Genomic DNA, 14,255 nt, shown 5'->3' with positions numbered 1-14,255 from the left:
CCCTGAGTGGAAAATTGATGCAGCACCTGCTGTGCAACAGAAAATTCAATGCATCACGGCACCGGATCGATGCAACACCTTTTACATATTCCCGCACACCCAGGATTTCCCTGCATTGTCCCTGGGCATCAAAAAGATGCCCGCATTGGAGTGAGGAACCAAGACTGTGCCGAAAAGCAACGCAAAGCCCCTTGCAGCATGGAAAGAAACAGCGCATTGTCTGTGCCGTGCCAGAAAATCTGACGCACATCCTATTTTTCCACACATCTCCTCCTCTGCAGTCTCCGTGCGTGTTATTTTTTAATTACACCAGGTACTTTGTGTAATCAAGAGACAACTGTTGATTAGTAAGATTTAAGACTCTTTTTAATCTTGCAAAAGTGATATCTAAACTTGTGCTTATTAAATCTTTATCATTTTGACCTTAATTTAACTAGATAAATATCTATTTTGCTAAAACTGTGTAGTGTATTTTTGTGTTGTTTTCACTGTGTTACTGTATGATTTATTGCAAAAATACTTCACTCATTGCCTTCTAAATTAAGCCTGACTACTTAGTGCAAAGCTACCAGAGGGTGGGCACAGGATAGTTTGGATTGTGTGTGACTTACCCTGATTAGGATTGTGGTCTCTCTTGGACAAGGGTGTATACCTCTGCCAACTAGAGACGCCATTTCTAACAGTGTCTTTTCATTTTCACTGTGAAATACATTAAATAAAAATCACATTTTGAACTGATTATGTTGGTGTTCTGGCTTAATTATTCCTTGAAATCAGTGATATGATTGTTCACCTAGCTATGATGTGATTCTTGAGTGGGAAAAACTTGTCCTAGGCTGCATGACTAATCATATCATCAATTATCATATCCAAGTTAAATTCCAATAGCCCTAGAGGAACAGCAATGTTCTGCTTCCCTACTATGCCATTATGGACAGTATACACAAGTGTTTGAGCTGAACTTCACAATTCGTGATTTTGCACTTTGTTCTTTTTACTTTCTTGATATAGCTGCTCCTGCTTCTGGAGCTGGCAACGGGCAGCAACCAGCACCAATATGGTAAGCCACCCGGTTGCAGAAGTAGAAGTTGAAAGAAGTGGCTACGGAGTATCTCCAGCTGGTTGCCCTTGAGGAAGAAGAGGCAGAGGCACAGGCCTCAAGTTCCCTTCGGCAGCCAGTCAGGACTGCCTCCAACTAGTCCATACCACCTCTGCCGGAAACTGCAGCCAGGGTCCACTGCCATCTGTACCACCACCAGCATCCCCTCCTCGGACTCAACACCATGTCTTCTCCACGACATCCTATGTGAGCTTTCACTCCTGAGGAATGAGACTCCTCTATTCCTGCATGGGCAGTAGAACTTGGCAAGGAGATAGATTCATTCACATCCCTTTTTTATTTTTGTTTTGTTGGGGGCATGTTATGAGTGGAGAGGGTCTGAAGGGCAAAAGGTTAGGGTGGGAAAAGGGATTTGGACATTTGGACTTTGTTTTGGGACACATTTTTGCTTGGGGAGTGGATGGGCCTGTTGTGGGAGAAGAGGGTGGGTCCTAGTAAAAATAAGTGGGCTTTACATTTTCTTTGTCATCATTATCTGCCTTTCCATTGCTAGCTAGCTCAATACAGCACTGTTGAGTGTACTGTCGACACAAGAGTGCAATACAGAGCTGCCCTTTTAAATTCTCACACATTATACATCAACTTTCACTATCCCTACCTGAAGTCCCTTGCCATGTATGTTTTCTTCCATAGGTTACCTACCTCTTCCTGCAGTCGGATAGTTAGTAGTAGTGGTAGTACAAACTTAATTCGACTTTCAACAAGTCATAAAAGTATCAAATATTATACATTTCAGAATATAATAAATACATTAAATAAGTTAAATAGTAAAAGAATAGAAAACAAACAGGGTATCTGATGTATCGTTAAAATTCCCAATCACAAATAAAATTACATCACCACCCCCATAGACTTTCTTATTTTTAATACAGAGCATAAAAAGTTAGCCAGAGTTCCGCACAGCTTGATAGAGGATAGAACCTGAAGGCAGGCATACGCTGTACGACACTTGGGCAAATTGATTAACCTTAGAAGAGGCACTACTAGGCACTTTTTCTGCTTGGCGTAAAATTTGCAGAATAGGACCACGTGGATTGTAGTTTGAGGTGCCTTTGCGTCACAGGGGCATGCCTTTAGCGTGGTAGACCAATCGTTCATAGTTGGATAGGATACTAATCGATGAAATATGTCTAGTCGAAACGATGACAGAGGTTTACCACATTTGCCAAATAAGGCTGCATGCCCTCCGCCGACAGAATTATTTGGTTATGAATGACGGTGGGCTTTTTTGATTCAGCCTCCCTTCGTAAGTCTTCTAGATACTTTAATGCCAGAACGCTCAGGTCCTTCCTAGAGATTTTTCCCAGCGAGGCTGGGTTTGTGTAATAGTCTTTGTTACCCATGTTTTCAAAAAAGGTCATAATATATTTTAACCATGGCTCCCTCGCTGAGTATGTTGACTGCATGCAGTCAGACAGAATGGCCTTATTTAATCCAGTGTATTCCGAGGTCCAAACTTTATGCCATAATAGTAATGGCTGAATCTTTATCTGATCTGCAATGAAGGGGACCCCCAGTTCCGAGTGAATGATATATGATGATGTACCATTAGGTACCCTCAGCAGATGTCTTAAAAAGTCATTTTCCACCGTCTGTACCGGGTTACAGTTGATATATCCCCAAATTCCCGATCCATACATAACAGCCGGAGTGCACTTGGCTTTGTAAATCTTTATCATATTCGGCGGGGTGATCCCCCCCAAACCTTTTGAAAAAAAGCCTTAATGCCGTCATTGTTTTAATAAGCTGTACTCTTTTCATCTTCCTGCAGTTGGCCCAAGAACCATGTTTATCGAACATTATGCCCAGATAGGAGAATGTTTGCGCAGTTTCAACCCTCCCTTCCGCGATGGTAGTATTGTAAATCTTGCCGCGCTTCCCGCCACAGTTCATAGTAAAGGTTTTGGAGCGATTGACAGTAAGAGACAACTGTGACATGTATGTAATGCAAGTAGTTAAAAGTTTTTGAAGAGCTATTGGGGTCCTGGACATTAAAACTGCATCGTCTGCATAGAGTAGTACCGGGACAGCTCGATTATCTATTTGGGGTAGATCTTTGCAATTACTGGCCAGTTCTTTTTCTAAGATATTTATATACATTGAGAACAAAAACGGGGCAAGAACACAACCTTGGCGCAGGCCTCTGTATAGACCAAGAGGGCGAGTACATTCCCCCTTTAGCCCATACCTCACTCTTGCTCTGCACCCTGTGTTCATTTCACGTATAAATTGAATTATGGCTGATTCTACCCCCATACTGTTTAAGATATCCCATAACTTGTCATGTAGTACGCAGTCAAATGCCGATGATAAGTCAATGAAGACCAGATACAGATTGCCTGCTCTAATATTTGTATACTTTCCAATAATAAGACTTAAATTCAGTCTTTGCTCCACTGTTCCGATTCCTTTCCGAAATCCATACTGGACAGAGGATAAAACGTTCTTTTCTTCTGCCCATAATTGCAGCCTGTTCAGGATAATTCTCCCCGTTAGTTTAGCTGTTGTATCCAGCAAGGAGATTGGCCTGTAACAGGCTGGGTTACGGCGATCGCCTTTTTTGTATATTGGAATAATATTGGAGTCTTGCCAGGATGGTAAAGGTCCGCGTATGCAGATGGCCCTCAATGTCTGCGTCAGTACAGGCCCCCATAGCTCGATGTTAGCCTTAAATAGATTGATCGGAACGCCGTCGGGGCCCGGCGCTTTCCCTGGTTTACTTAGGATTATAGCTCCCTCTACCTCCTGAAGACTAAATTGAGGGGTTATAAATGAGCGCGGACCTTCCTGGAGGCCTTGATCGTGTGTGGGATCTGTGGGCTTTATATCGCTAGTCAGTGAATATGTTTTCGAGAAGAATGCAATCCAGTCCTCTTCAGAAATCACAATTTCCATGCTGGGGGTGTCTCTATCCCCTAACAAAGGAGAGTTTATTGTTTGCCAGAAGAGGATATTATCTTTCGTACAGCTTGCTGTATGTAGAGTTTCCCACAAGGTTTTTTTCATGATCAGTTTCCTTTCCTTCATTGCTATCTTGTAATCCTGTCTACATTTGCGTATATCAGTTAAAGATCTTTTTGGGGCATTTAAAGCCTTTTTCAATCTCTTATGTGCTTGTGTACAGTTATAGTCAAACCATCCACTCGCGCTTTTTTTCCCTATCTTACCGCTTCTAATGGTAAGGGCTTCTTTTATTGCTTGAGTGATCAATGTAAAAGCACTTAAGCATCGCCCTGGATAGAGGTTCTCACTTAGACAGTCTGCAAAACCATGATTGCAGTCACATATTAACTGTTTCAACAAAGACTTGGGATCTGTCTGTGACCATTTCAGAGTGTATCCATTGTTCGGCACTAATTCAATATCGTCTACCAGAGTAGTCCTATCCTCCCTGGCTGCTATAAAAGGAGTTAGTGAGAGGTTCAGGCTCTGGGGATAGTGGTTGCTAATTGCGATGTCATGCAAGGTAATTCATAAGGTAGTGTGCAAAGTGAGTTGACATTAGAACATAATCAATAACGGTATTCGCGCCCCTTCCATTGTAAGTTGGTTTGAACTGTGTTTCATCCAAATGTAATTCATTTACAAAGGACAGATTATGAGTTTGGGCCAGTAAATTCATTTAGTCTCCTTGAGTATTATGAGAGAAATGAAGCCTTAGGCCAACACCTTCAGGATCCCAGCCACATACCTTGTCAGAGGTTTCTTTACAAGGATGGACATAAAAGTCACCACCCCAGATCAACCAGTTCTCACAATTGTTTTTTGCCCATATTTTTTTAGGTAGTTTCCCATTTCCATTAAAATATTAGAAAATTCTCCCAGAGCGACATTGTTGTAAAAATTGATAATGACTAAGTGAGTCTTATGATCCAGGTTACTCTCTATCATTTGATAGTACGGACTCGTGAATTGCATCTCTAGGTTCTGTAAGCGTAATTTATTGAAAATATATGTGCACAATCCCCCTTTTGGTCTACCATACCTGGACTGCTCGGCAGGTGCGTGAAATGTTTTATAGCCATTAATGTGGGCAGGGCTTAAAAGCCATGTCTCTTGTAGACAAATACATGAATAATCTTCTATAAAGTTTGCCCAGGTCTCATTACCTATCTTATTGGTTAAACCTGCAATGTTCCAGAACAGTAAAGCTATTTCCGCTTTCTGGTTAGGATTACGGTACTGGTCCTTTGGGCAGTGGAGGGGTGTGTCGCCTCCGATTGAGTGAGGTGTGTTTCTATGGGTGTTACTCTGGTTTAAGTAAGATTGTATCTTATTTCTTATAGGAGTCATTGTGTGCGATGTATCTTCCTTGTTTAAGTCCAGCCCTGGTGCGTATACTATCTGGATCAGAGGGAACTAGCTGATTCTTGTCAAGTCAATCCATGTCTTCTAAAGTTGCACGGGGATGTAATCTGTTGCGCTGTTTGAGAGGATCTGGTCTGGTTAAAGGTGCTTTTGCTAGTTGTGAATTATTAGGATTGTACCCCAACGGTCTTTGATAAAAAAACCTAGGGGTAGTAGCGAAATTCCTTGGGAGGTAACTTGTCTAGCTCCTAATTCACTAATGAGTCTATCCACTAAGTTTGGTGAACCAAAAGAGAGGACCACACAATCTCCTTCCAGCGCTTTCTTACTGCTTCCTATCCATTTAATTCTTCTGACCATTTTTATGTCATCAAAAAGGACCCCCACCATTCCAGGGCCCAATTGAGCTCCGATCCAATCGAGGGCCTTATTTCGCAGGGCAGGCCATGTTTCTCGCTGGTGATTGTCTATCGGTGGGACATTGGCCAAGACCACTGCCTATGGTGTAGCCTCCGGGGGGAGATGTAGCAGGTCACTTGGCAGGTATGCGGGATTCGGGGATCTAGTCCTACTAGGTGTGTTCCTCCCTAGATTTAGTTGGGGGTAGGTGGTCGCTGTCCTATGCGGGCTATTAACCAAAAAAGGTACACTGTTCCAGTAAGAAGAAAAAGGACAGGAGAACAAGCGTAAGGAGTCCTAATATTTAGGAGCAGAAACCTCACACACCTGAATGGGTGTCATGTTTCATCATCGGCAATGCTCCTCGTCAGATCGGCGCTGCAATGTCTGACGGGCACAACCCAGAAGGGAGGCTCTTTGCCGGAGATCTTTTTAATGATGATGCCCTGACCCCCAAAGAAGGTGGGTTCAGAAAGGTAGCGGAGAAAGGAATCAATAGCATAAAATTAACTCACAACCCTGATCACAGAATAACCAATTTATTAGTCCATACAGGGTATGGGCCAAGATTAAAAACGATAGGGGGAGTACACCTGAAACAATGATCTGGTGTTCTCAATCAAACTTGTTTAAATATTAGGAAGGTCAGGCACTACCACACCTTTCCTAAAACTTGGGTCAACATGTTTCGTGTCTATATGGTCCAGCCGGATCCTCTGACGCTTCTTCAAGACCAAAGACAATAACAACTTCTCCTACCATGAATAAATGAAAAGGAGGGCTCCTATAACTTACAACCTGTTAGTCATAGTATATCCAGTCACTTACATAAAGTCCAAAAATGTATAGAACTTACTAATCCTACACGTCGCCCTGCAACCAAATGCACAAAAGTCACTTGTGAGGTTCGCTAAAAAATTTTTTGTTACTGACAATTATTCAATGATAAAGTGCAACACGTGCAAATCTGTGAACATTCAGGTGATAGTGCGAAACGTGGCACGCTGGTGGAAATGTGTCACAAAAGGAAGAAAGAAAAGTGCTTACCCCCCTAATTTGAGGAACGCACTTCATGGGATAGCTGAGGAAAATGGTCGGCCGACGAAACTACTAAAAATTGAGTAAACAAAGAGAGGTACAGTCATAATTATAACATATTCAGAAACTGGTAGCACTACTAACAGCAAAGTCGGAGGTCCGGTGTAAATCTGTCTTGAGAAGACTCAAGGGACGAACATATCAATCACGTCACCCTCATTGCTATATTTTACATTAAAATTAAAACAAGGGGAACTTGTGGAGTTAAAAAACACCATATTGTAGTAATTCAAAAGAGGATTATGTGAGATTATTAAAGAAAATGAGTCACTAAATGACATGTGCCATGTATTAACTAACCACTGTTGTCCAAATTATGACAGCACTAATTATGGACGTTCGTATAAGTGTGTGCGTCCATAAGCGTCGTAATGCTGGTTAGCGAACTCACCGATACGATCGTATCAGTATCATCCAAGAATAAAAACACGGGTCAGTAATGCATTTGAGGTGCACAACCCCAGACTACCGTCAAGCACTTACTTTTGATCACCGCAAACCGCGCGGGGTAACCTACCCCTGGCCGAGATCCCGCATTAATGGGAACGGCCGCGGTATTGTTGATTTTAAGAGAAATCCAGCGGAAATGCGAGCGTCGTTCTAACGTCTCTGTTGCTTAGCAACGTGATCCGAGCTCGGCTGGCGAAAAGACAGACTAGTGTAGAAACTGAAGAAAGCGTCTTAATTGAAAAGAGCGAGGAGAGAAAAAGGAATGTATCCGAGTGTATTGCTCAATTAGAATAGCTGGGTCCGCATAAGCAGTTCTACAGCAATCAAGGCGTGAGTATGTAGAAAGCACAGAAGATGGGAAATTAAGACTGCAAGTAAAAAACGACAGGTTTAGATCATGCACAAAAACTAGTTAGTGTCACTCAAAGAAAAAATGTAGACGGGTCTTCAAAAGGTGTTTAGTCAAAAAACATCAGCATCAAGCAGGAACAAGGGAATATCCATTAGTGTGCCACCTGTCCTATTCAAAGGTGAAAATCAGAGGGGGGGTGGGGGTATTAAGGGCAAGGAACCATCGTATTTTAGCCCCAGTATCAATGAAAAGTAAAATGGACCTTGTCAAGAAACAGTGGCCACATCATAAGACGGTAACCATATTTAGCCATAAGGGTAGTCATTGCTGTAGTTATCGCTGTAGTAAGCTAGACCACGGAATATCATCATTAAGACCCCTCACATGGGTTTTCAATCTATACACCCAGCATTGTTCAAGTTCGAAGAGGGGTCTCATGCCTGTGGATGAACCAGTCTGGAGAACCACCCATCACATATCATCTGGGCTATGATTGACCTCTGAGTAGTGTATGCTAAGCTTGGTGGTAGCACAATGGCATCTGATGTTACTACGATGCTCATTGATTCTCAGTTTGACTCCCTAGTGGTCATGCCCCCATATCGCAACTCACAAGGACATGTAATCAAATAGATGCAATTGCGAGTGTTGCAGTTAGTATGTCTCATTAATCGCCATGTGCCTATTGGTTCAAGTTCCAAGCTATCTGTGCGTTTCGCTAAGTTACATATATTGTAACTGCCACAAGGAAAATGTCCTACAACTGGAGGAAGGTCCCAAAGGGCACGTTGCCTAGGGAAACTTGTCTGCACACGAGGGCGTGTGTGCACCAGTCTGTCTTTTATATTGGTAGTCCTCTTAAAAGCAAAAAGTGGCTTCGAAAAATCTTCCCCACCGCTGCACAAAATCGACCATCGTTTGTTGACCACTTTCTAAATGGAATTTGACAGGTGGGTGAATGTAGAAACACAAGTCAGCCTTGTTCCAGTGGAACGAGGGGTCGCCGTGAGTAGTGCCTCCCTATCGCTATACTTGGCCCGCTTGTAGGCTGTATTGACCACATGGCCAGGGTAGTGGCGTTCACTTAGTTTAGTAGCGAGTTCTTTGGCTTGAGATTCATAAGAAGAGAGACTGCTACAGTTACGGCGAAGCCGAAGGAATTGACCAAAAGGAAGATTCTCTCTAAGAGCTTGTGGATGGTGACTTTCAAAAAGAAGCAGGTTATTCCGATCAGTAGGTTTGTGATACGTACAAGTCTTCAATTTGCCACCATCTATAATGATCAATAGATCCAAAAAAGGGATCTGAATTGTCGAGACCGAAGAAGTGAATTTTAAAAAAGGGTCAAGGCTATTAATCCACTCAGTAAAGCCTTCTACATCAGAAAGCGGACCCTGCCAGACGATCAGAATATCGTCTATATATCGTCTCCACAATTTAATGTTGTCAAAGTAAGGATTAGTGTGTGGCAGTATAAAATGCTTCTCAAAATCGTACATGTATATGCATGCTAAGCTGGGGGCAAAGATACTCCCCATCGATGTACCTCGAATCTGATGGAAAATGAGCTCTTCAAATTGGAGATAATTTTCCTTCATGGCTAGAGAGGCGCAGTGCATTATGAAATGGACAGGAGTCACTCTCTCAGATCTAGTAGAGAGGAGGGCTGATTCAACTACTCTAAGAGTGGCCTCTTGCGGGATGTTAGTATATAACGCTTCCACATCTAAAGTAATGAGTGCATGTACATGAACAGTCGTATTAATTAGTTCGATCAGATTGAGAACATCTTTAGTGTCCTTCAGATAAGTGGCTGAGTCACGTACTATAGGTTCAAGAAAATGGTCGCAAAAAGTGGATAAAGGTTCAAGTACAGACCCTATCCCTGACACAATCGGGCGACCGGGGGCGGGATCTTCCCTTTGTGAATCTTGGGAAGGCAGTAGAAGTAGGGAATACGTGGATTTGTGGTCACCAGAAATTCAGCTTCTTTCTGAGAAATCCACGAGTTAGTAGAGGCCTCTTCTATCATCCCGTGTATTTCAGTTTGTAGTCTAGCAGTAGTATCTTGGGTGATCTGAACATAATATGTGGAATCTCCTAATAGTCGTGAGCATTTATGCCTGTAGTCCACTGTATACATAACCACTATAGCGCCACCCTTGTCTGCTGGTTTGATCACTATATTAGTATCATTTTCCAAAGCCTTCAATGCATCCTTTTCTCTGTTGGATAAATTGGCGAAACTACGTCTCGGGCGAAGCCTAGTGAGGTCATTTAACACAGCTTTTTCAAATGCCAGAACTTCGCAGGGCATGGATGCAGAGGGGGGCATAAACTTGGACGGTCTCTTGAGACCTGAGTCATCAGGTTGGTTATCACAGGGTCTATCTTTGAAGAAAAAGTGGAGTCTGATTTTGCGGAAAAACTGGGGAAGCTCACAATGAAGACGGAAGAAATCTTCTTTCGGAGTAGGCACAAAACCCAAACCTCTATTGAGAACTTTAGTCTCATCCAGACTAAGGGGGTCATTCTGACCCTGGCGGTCATTGACCGCCAGGGTCAACGACCACGAGAGCACCGCCAACAGGCTGGCGGTGCTCTCAAGGGCATTCTGACCGCGGCGGTTTGGCCGCGGTCAGAAAGGGAAAACCGCCGGTCTCCCGCCGGTTTTCCGCTGCCCTATGGAATCCTCCATGGTGGCGCAGCATGCTGCGCCGCCATGGGGATTCCGACACCCCATACCGCCATCCGGTTCCTGGCGGTTCGCCTGCCAGGAACAGGATGGCGGTATGGGGTGTTGTGGGGCCCCTGGGGGCCCCTGCAGTGCCCATGCCAATGGCATGGGCACTGCAGTGGCCCCCGTAAGAGGGCCCCACAAAGAATTTCAGTGTCTGCCTAGCAGACACTGAAATTCGCGACAGGTGCAACTGCACCCGTCGCACCTTCCCACTCCGCCGGCTCCATTCGGAGCCGGCTTCCTCGTGGGAAGGGGTTTCCCGCTGGGCTGGCGGGCGGCCTTCTGGCGGTCGCCCGCCAGCCCAGCGGGAAACACAGAATCACTGCAGCGGTCTTTAGACCGCGGAGCGGTGTTCTGTCGGGGGAACTCTGGCGGGCGGCCTCTGCCGCCCGCCAGAGTTGGAATGACCCCCTAAGTGTTCTGGAGGACAGATTTACTAATAGGTCCGAGTTGGTTGGGTCTTCCCTTGGCTCCGGGTCACCATCTGAGGTTCCTCCTGAGCCCAGTGCACCCTTCTGCCTCTTCCTCTCCTTCTGCCACTTCCTCTGCCCCGGCCGTGGCCTAAAAAAGGCATATATGGTGGCATGGGGCGAGGCTGGTAGAAGGGAAAGGGCTGCTGCCATGGTAGGGGTTGCCCCGGGGGTATTGATGGAAGTGAAAATAAGGTTGAGGTCGGTCCTCATCTGTGCTCCATCCATCTGAGGAGGAGCTGAAACTATACTTCCGAGACTTCTTAACGGAAGTAGATGACTCATCTGAGGAAATTGATTTGGTCTCAGCACAGAAATCCTCTTTAATGTAAGGATACACCTTTTCTCTGCTGAACTTTGTTATATCCTTTTGTAACTTAGTGATCTTTTGCTGAGTCAAAAACTCTTTTATCTCGTTAAGTTCAGAATTTATCTCTGACAGCTGACTTTTAAAAGCTGCTATAGAGATAGTCGTCTTAAGTGTGCTTTCCATTAGACTAATCTGAACAGTGATGGACTCTGCTATACGTTTAGAAGTGTTTATGATAAGGACAAGCCAATCTCTAGTACACTTCCATGCAATCTGAGCCCAATCTTTCCTAAAGATCAAGTCTTGTAGGAAGATTCTCGGCATATTAGAAACCAATAGTCCATTGGGGGCTATATTTGCTCTTAAATATTCGGTCATGATTGTACCGTGTAGAACTGTTTTGATTAAGTCTCTCTTAAGTGTAGACAGTTTATCCCATTCTTCCCTAGAGGGACCCGAAGGCCCTGCACCATCATTGTCTAGAATGGACGGGGTCTGTAGAATGGCAAACACAATCTCGTCGTCAAAGCTAAGACCCTGGAAGTTATCCATGCCAGGATATTTATTAAATCCCACAGCTAAACTGCTGTACTAAGTAGAATCAAAAGATAGGGGGGATTGGGAGAGATAATGGTCCAGTGTAGAGTCTCCCTAACCGAATACTATGAAATAACCAAAAAAGGTACACTGTTCCAGTAAGAAGAAAAAGGACAGGAGATCAAGCGTAAGGAGTCCTAATATTTAGGAGCAGAAACCTCACACACCCGAATGGGTGTCATGCTTCAGCATCGGCAATGCTCCTCGTCAGACCGGCGCTGCAATGTCTGACGGGCACACCCCAGAAGGGAGGCTCTTTGCCGGAGATCTTTTTAATGATGAGGCCCTGACCCCCAAATGAGGTGGGTTCAGAAAGGTAGCGGAGAAAGGAATCAATAGCATAAAATTAGCTCACAACCCTGATCACAGAATAACCAATTTATTAGTCCATACAGGGTATGGGCCAAGATTAAAAACAATAGGGGGAGTACACCTGAAACAATGATCTGGTGTTCTCAATCAAACTTGTTTAAATATTAGGAAGGTCAGGCACTACCACACCTTTCCTAAAACTTGGGTCAACATGTTTCGTGTCTATATGGTCCAGCCGGATCCTCTGACGCTTCTTCAGGACCAAAAACAATAACAACTTCTCCTACCATGAATAAATGAAAAGGAGGGCTCCTATAACTTACAACCTGTTAGTCATAGTATCTCCAGTCACTTACATAAAGTCCAAAATGCGGGCTATTGCCTGCTGTCTTAAATAGTCTAGGGTTTGAGTCTGTTCGATCTGAAGGAAAATTGTGTGCTATAGTCAGGGAAGATGAAGTCCGGGGATTTTGGTTCCAATTAGGTGCTAATGGTTGTGGTTGTGACTTACTCTGGGGGTTTACATTCAAGTGTATACCATTTGTCCTATTGTGCAGGGCAGGTTGAATATTGTTCTCGTAGTCTGAGGTCAGCGATGTTATTTTAGAATCCTTAATTACATGATGGGTGTCTTCCCGTTGTAAAGACTTTATTATTCCTAGACCTGCCTCAAGGCTACTCTTCACCCCCTTTAAACGCTCCAACATGGAGTCAAGAGTGGCTCCAATAGATGATTTCAGGGTGTTTACTAGCTTGTGAAGGTTTATAAGGAGTGATCGAGTCGTGTCTCCTGCTAAGCTTGGGGGTTTCTTCCGGGTTAATTTCTTAGAATGTTTTTTGGTTGGGGTGGTATTAGATCTATCACTGGCGTTTTTTTTTAAAAATCTTATCTACTGAGCCAAACTCCGGTTTCCTAGGTCGTTTAGCAACAGGGGAGATTTTGTCCAAGGAATAAATTAAATTTGAGGGGTCTTTAATACATCCATTTGAATGCCTTACTTCTGTGTACTCATCCCCATGTTCACTAGATGGGGAATTATTATGCAATTCTACAATTCCTGGTAATTCATGGGATTGGTCTTTAGACAATGACAATTTCCCTTCAACAGTGGCAATTTGTTTATCTATCATTCCTATCGCCCCAGGGATGTATTTTAGTATAGATGTGCTGTCTTTTAAATTTGTTGGATTATTTAGTTTTGAATGCTTCCTTTTACCCATGTTTTACGTAATGTCAGGTTACCTGTAAAGATGATAAGACGAAGGGGTTGTCAGACAAATTGACTGACCAAAAAAAAAAAAAAACGCTATACTGCACTACCCTAGTTCAGCAGTTGAACGCAGAGGGCTCTAAGATACACGGTTCCCAGCTTGCTCAAGGGGTCTATTATCATATGTGGAGAAACAGCCTCCCTTAGTGAAGTATCTTGGGATATCCTGGGCCTTCCCTGCCCTATCTGGCTGGGCAGGGCGGAAGAAAACGTACACTGTTCAGAATAAATGAGGCTACTTTCAATCCTTTTCCCTTTGGCCTTTGGTCTCAGGGTTTAAATGCACTTATCCCTGGGAGGCCAAACCGAAGATTAAAGAGGGGGGCCGAGCCCAGCCTCTTCCTGGCGATGACGGGTGAAGGACGGTGAAGTACCGCGCAGAGGGATCACTTCCTTGTTGAAATAGTGCCTTGTGCCCAATCAGAGCCTTCCTGCACTCAGGATTTAAAGTTTAAAGGGCTCCTGCCCCCTCGCAGTCACACAGCACGTCCTGCGGCAGCGGGAGCGCTTCCTCGTTGAAATAGGGCCTCGCGCCCAATCAGAGCGTGCCCCCTCTCAGGATTTGAAGTTTAAAGGGCTCCTGCCCCCTCACAGTCACACAGCGCGTCCCGCGGCAGCAGGAGTGCTTCCTCGTTGAAATAGGGCCTCGCGCCCAATCAGAGCGTTCCCGCTCTCAGGATTTGAAGTTTAAACGGCTCCTGCCCCCTCGCAGTCACAATGCCTGTGCTGCGGCAGCGGGAGCGCTTCCTCGTTGAAATAGGGCCTCGCACCCAATCAGAGTATTCCCGCTCTCAGGATTTGAAGTTTAAAGGGCTCCTACCCCCTCGC

This window comes from Pleurodeles waltl, chromosome 8 (assembly GCF_031143425.1).
Source record: "Pleurodeles waltl isolate 20211129_DDA chromosome 8, aPleWal1.hap1.20221129, whole genome shotgun sequence".
NCBI lineage: Eukaryota > Metazoa > Chordata > Amphibia > Caudata > Salamandridae > Pleurodeles > Pleurodeles waltl.
This window is presented reverse-complemented; position numbering follows the sequence as displayed.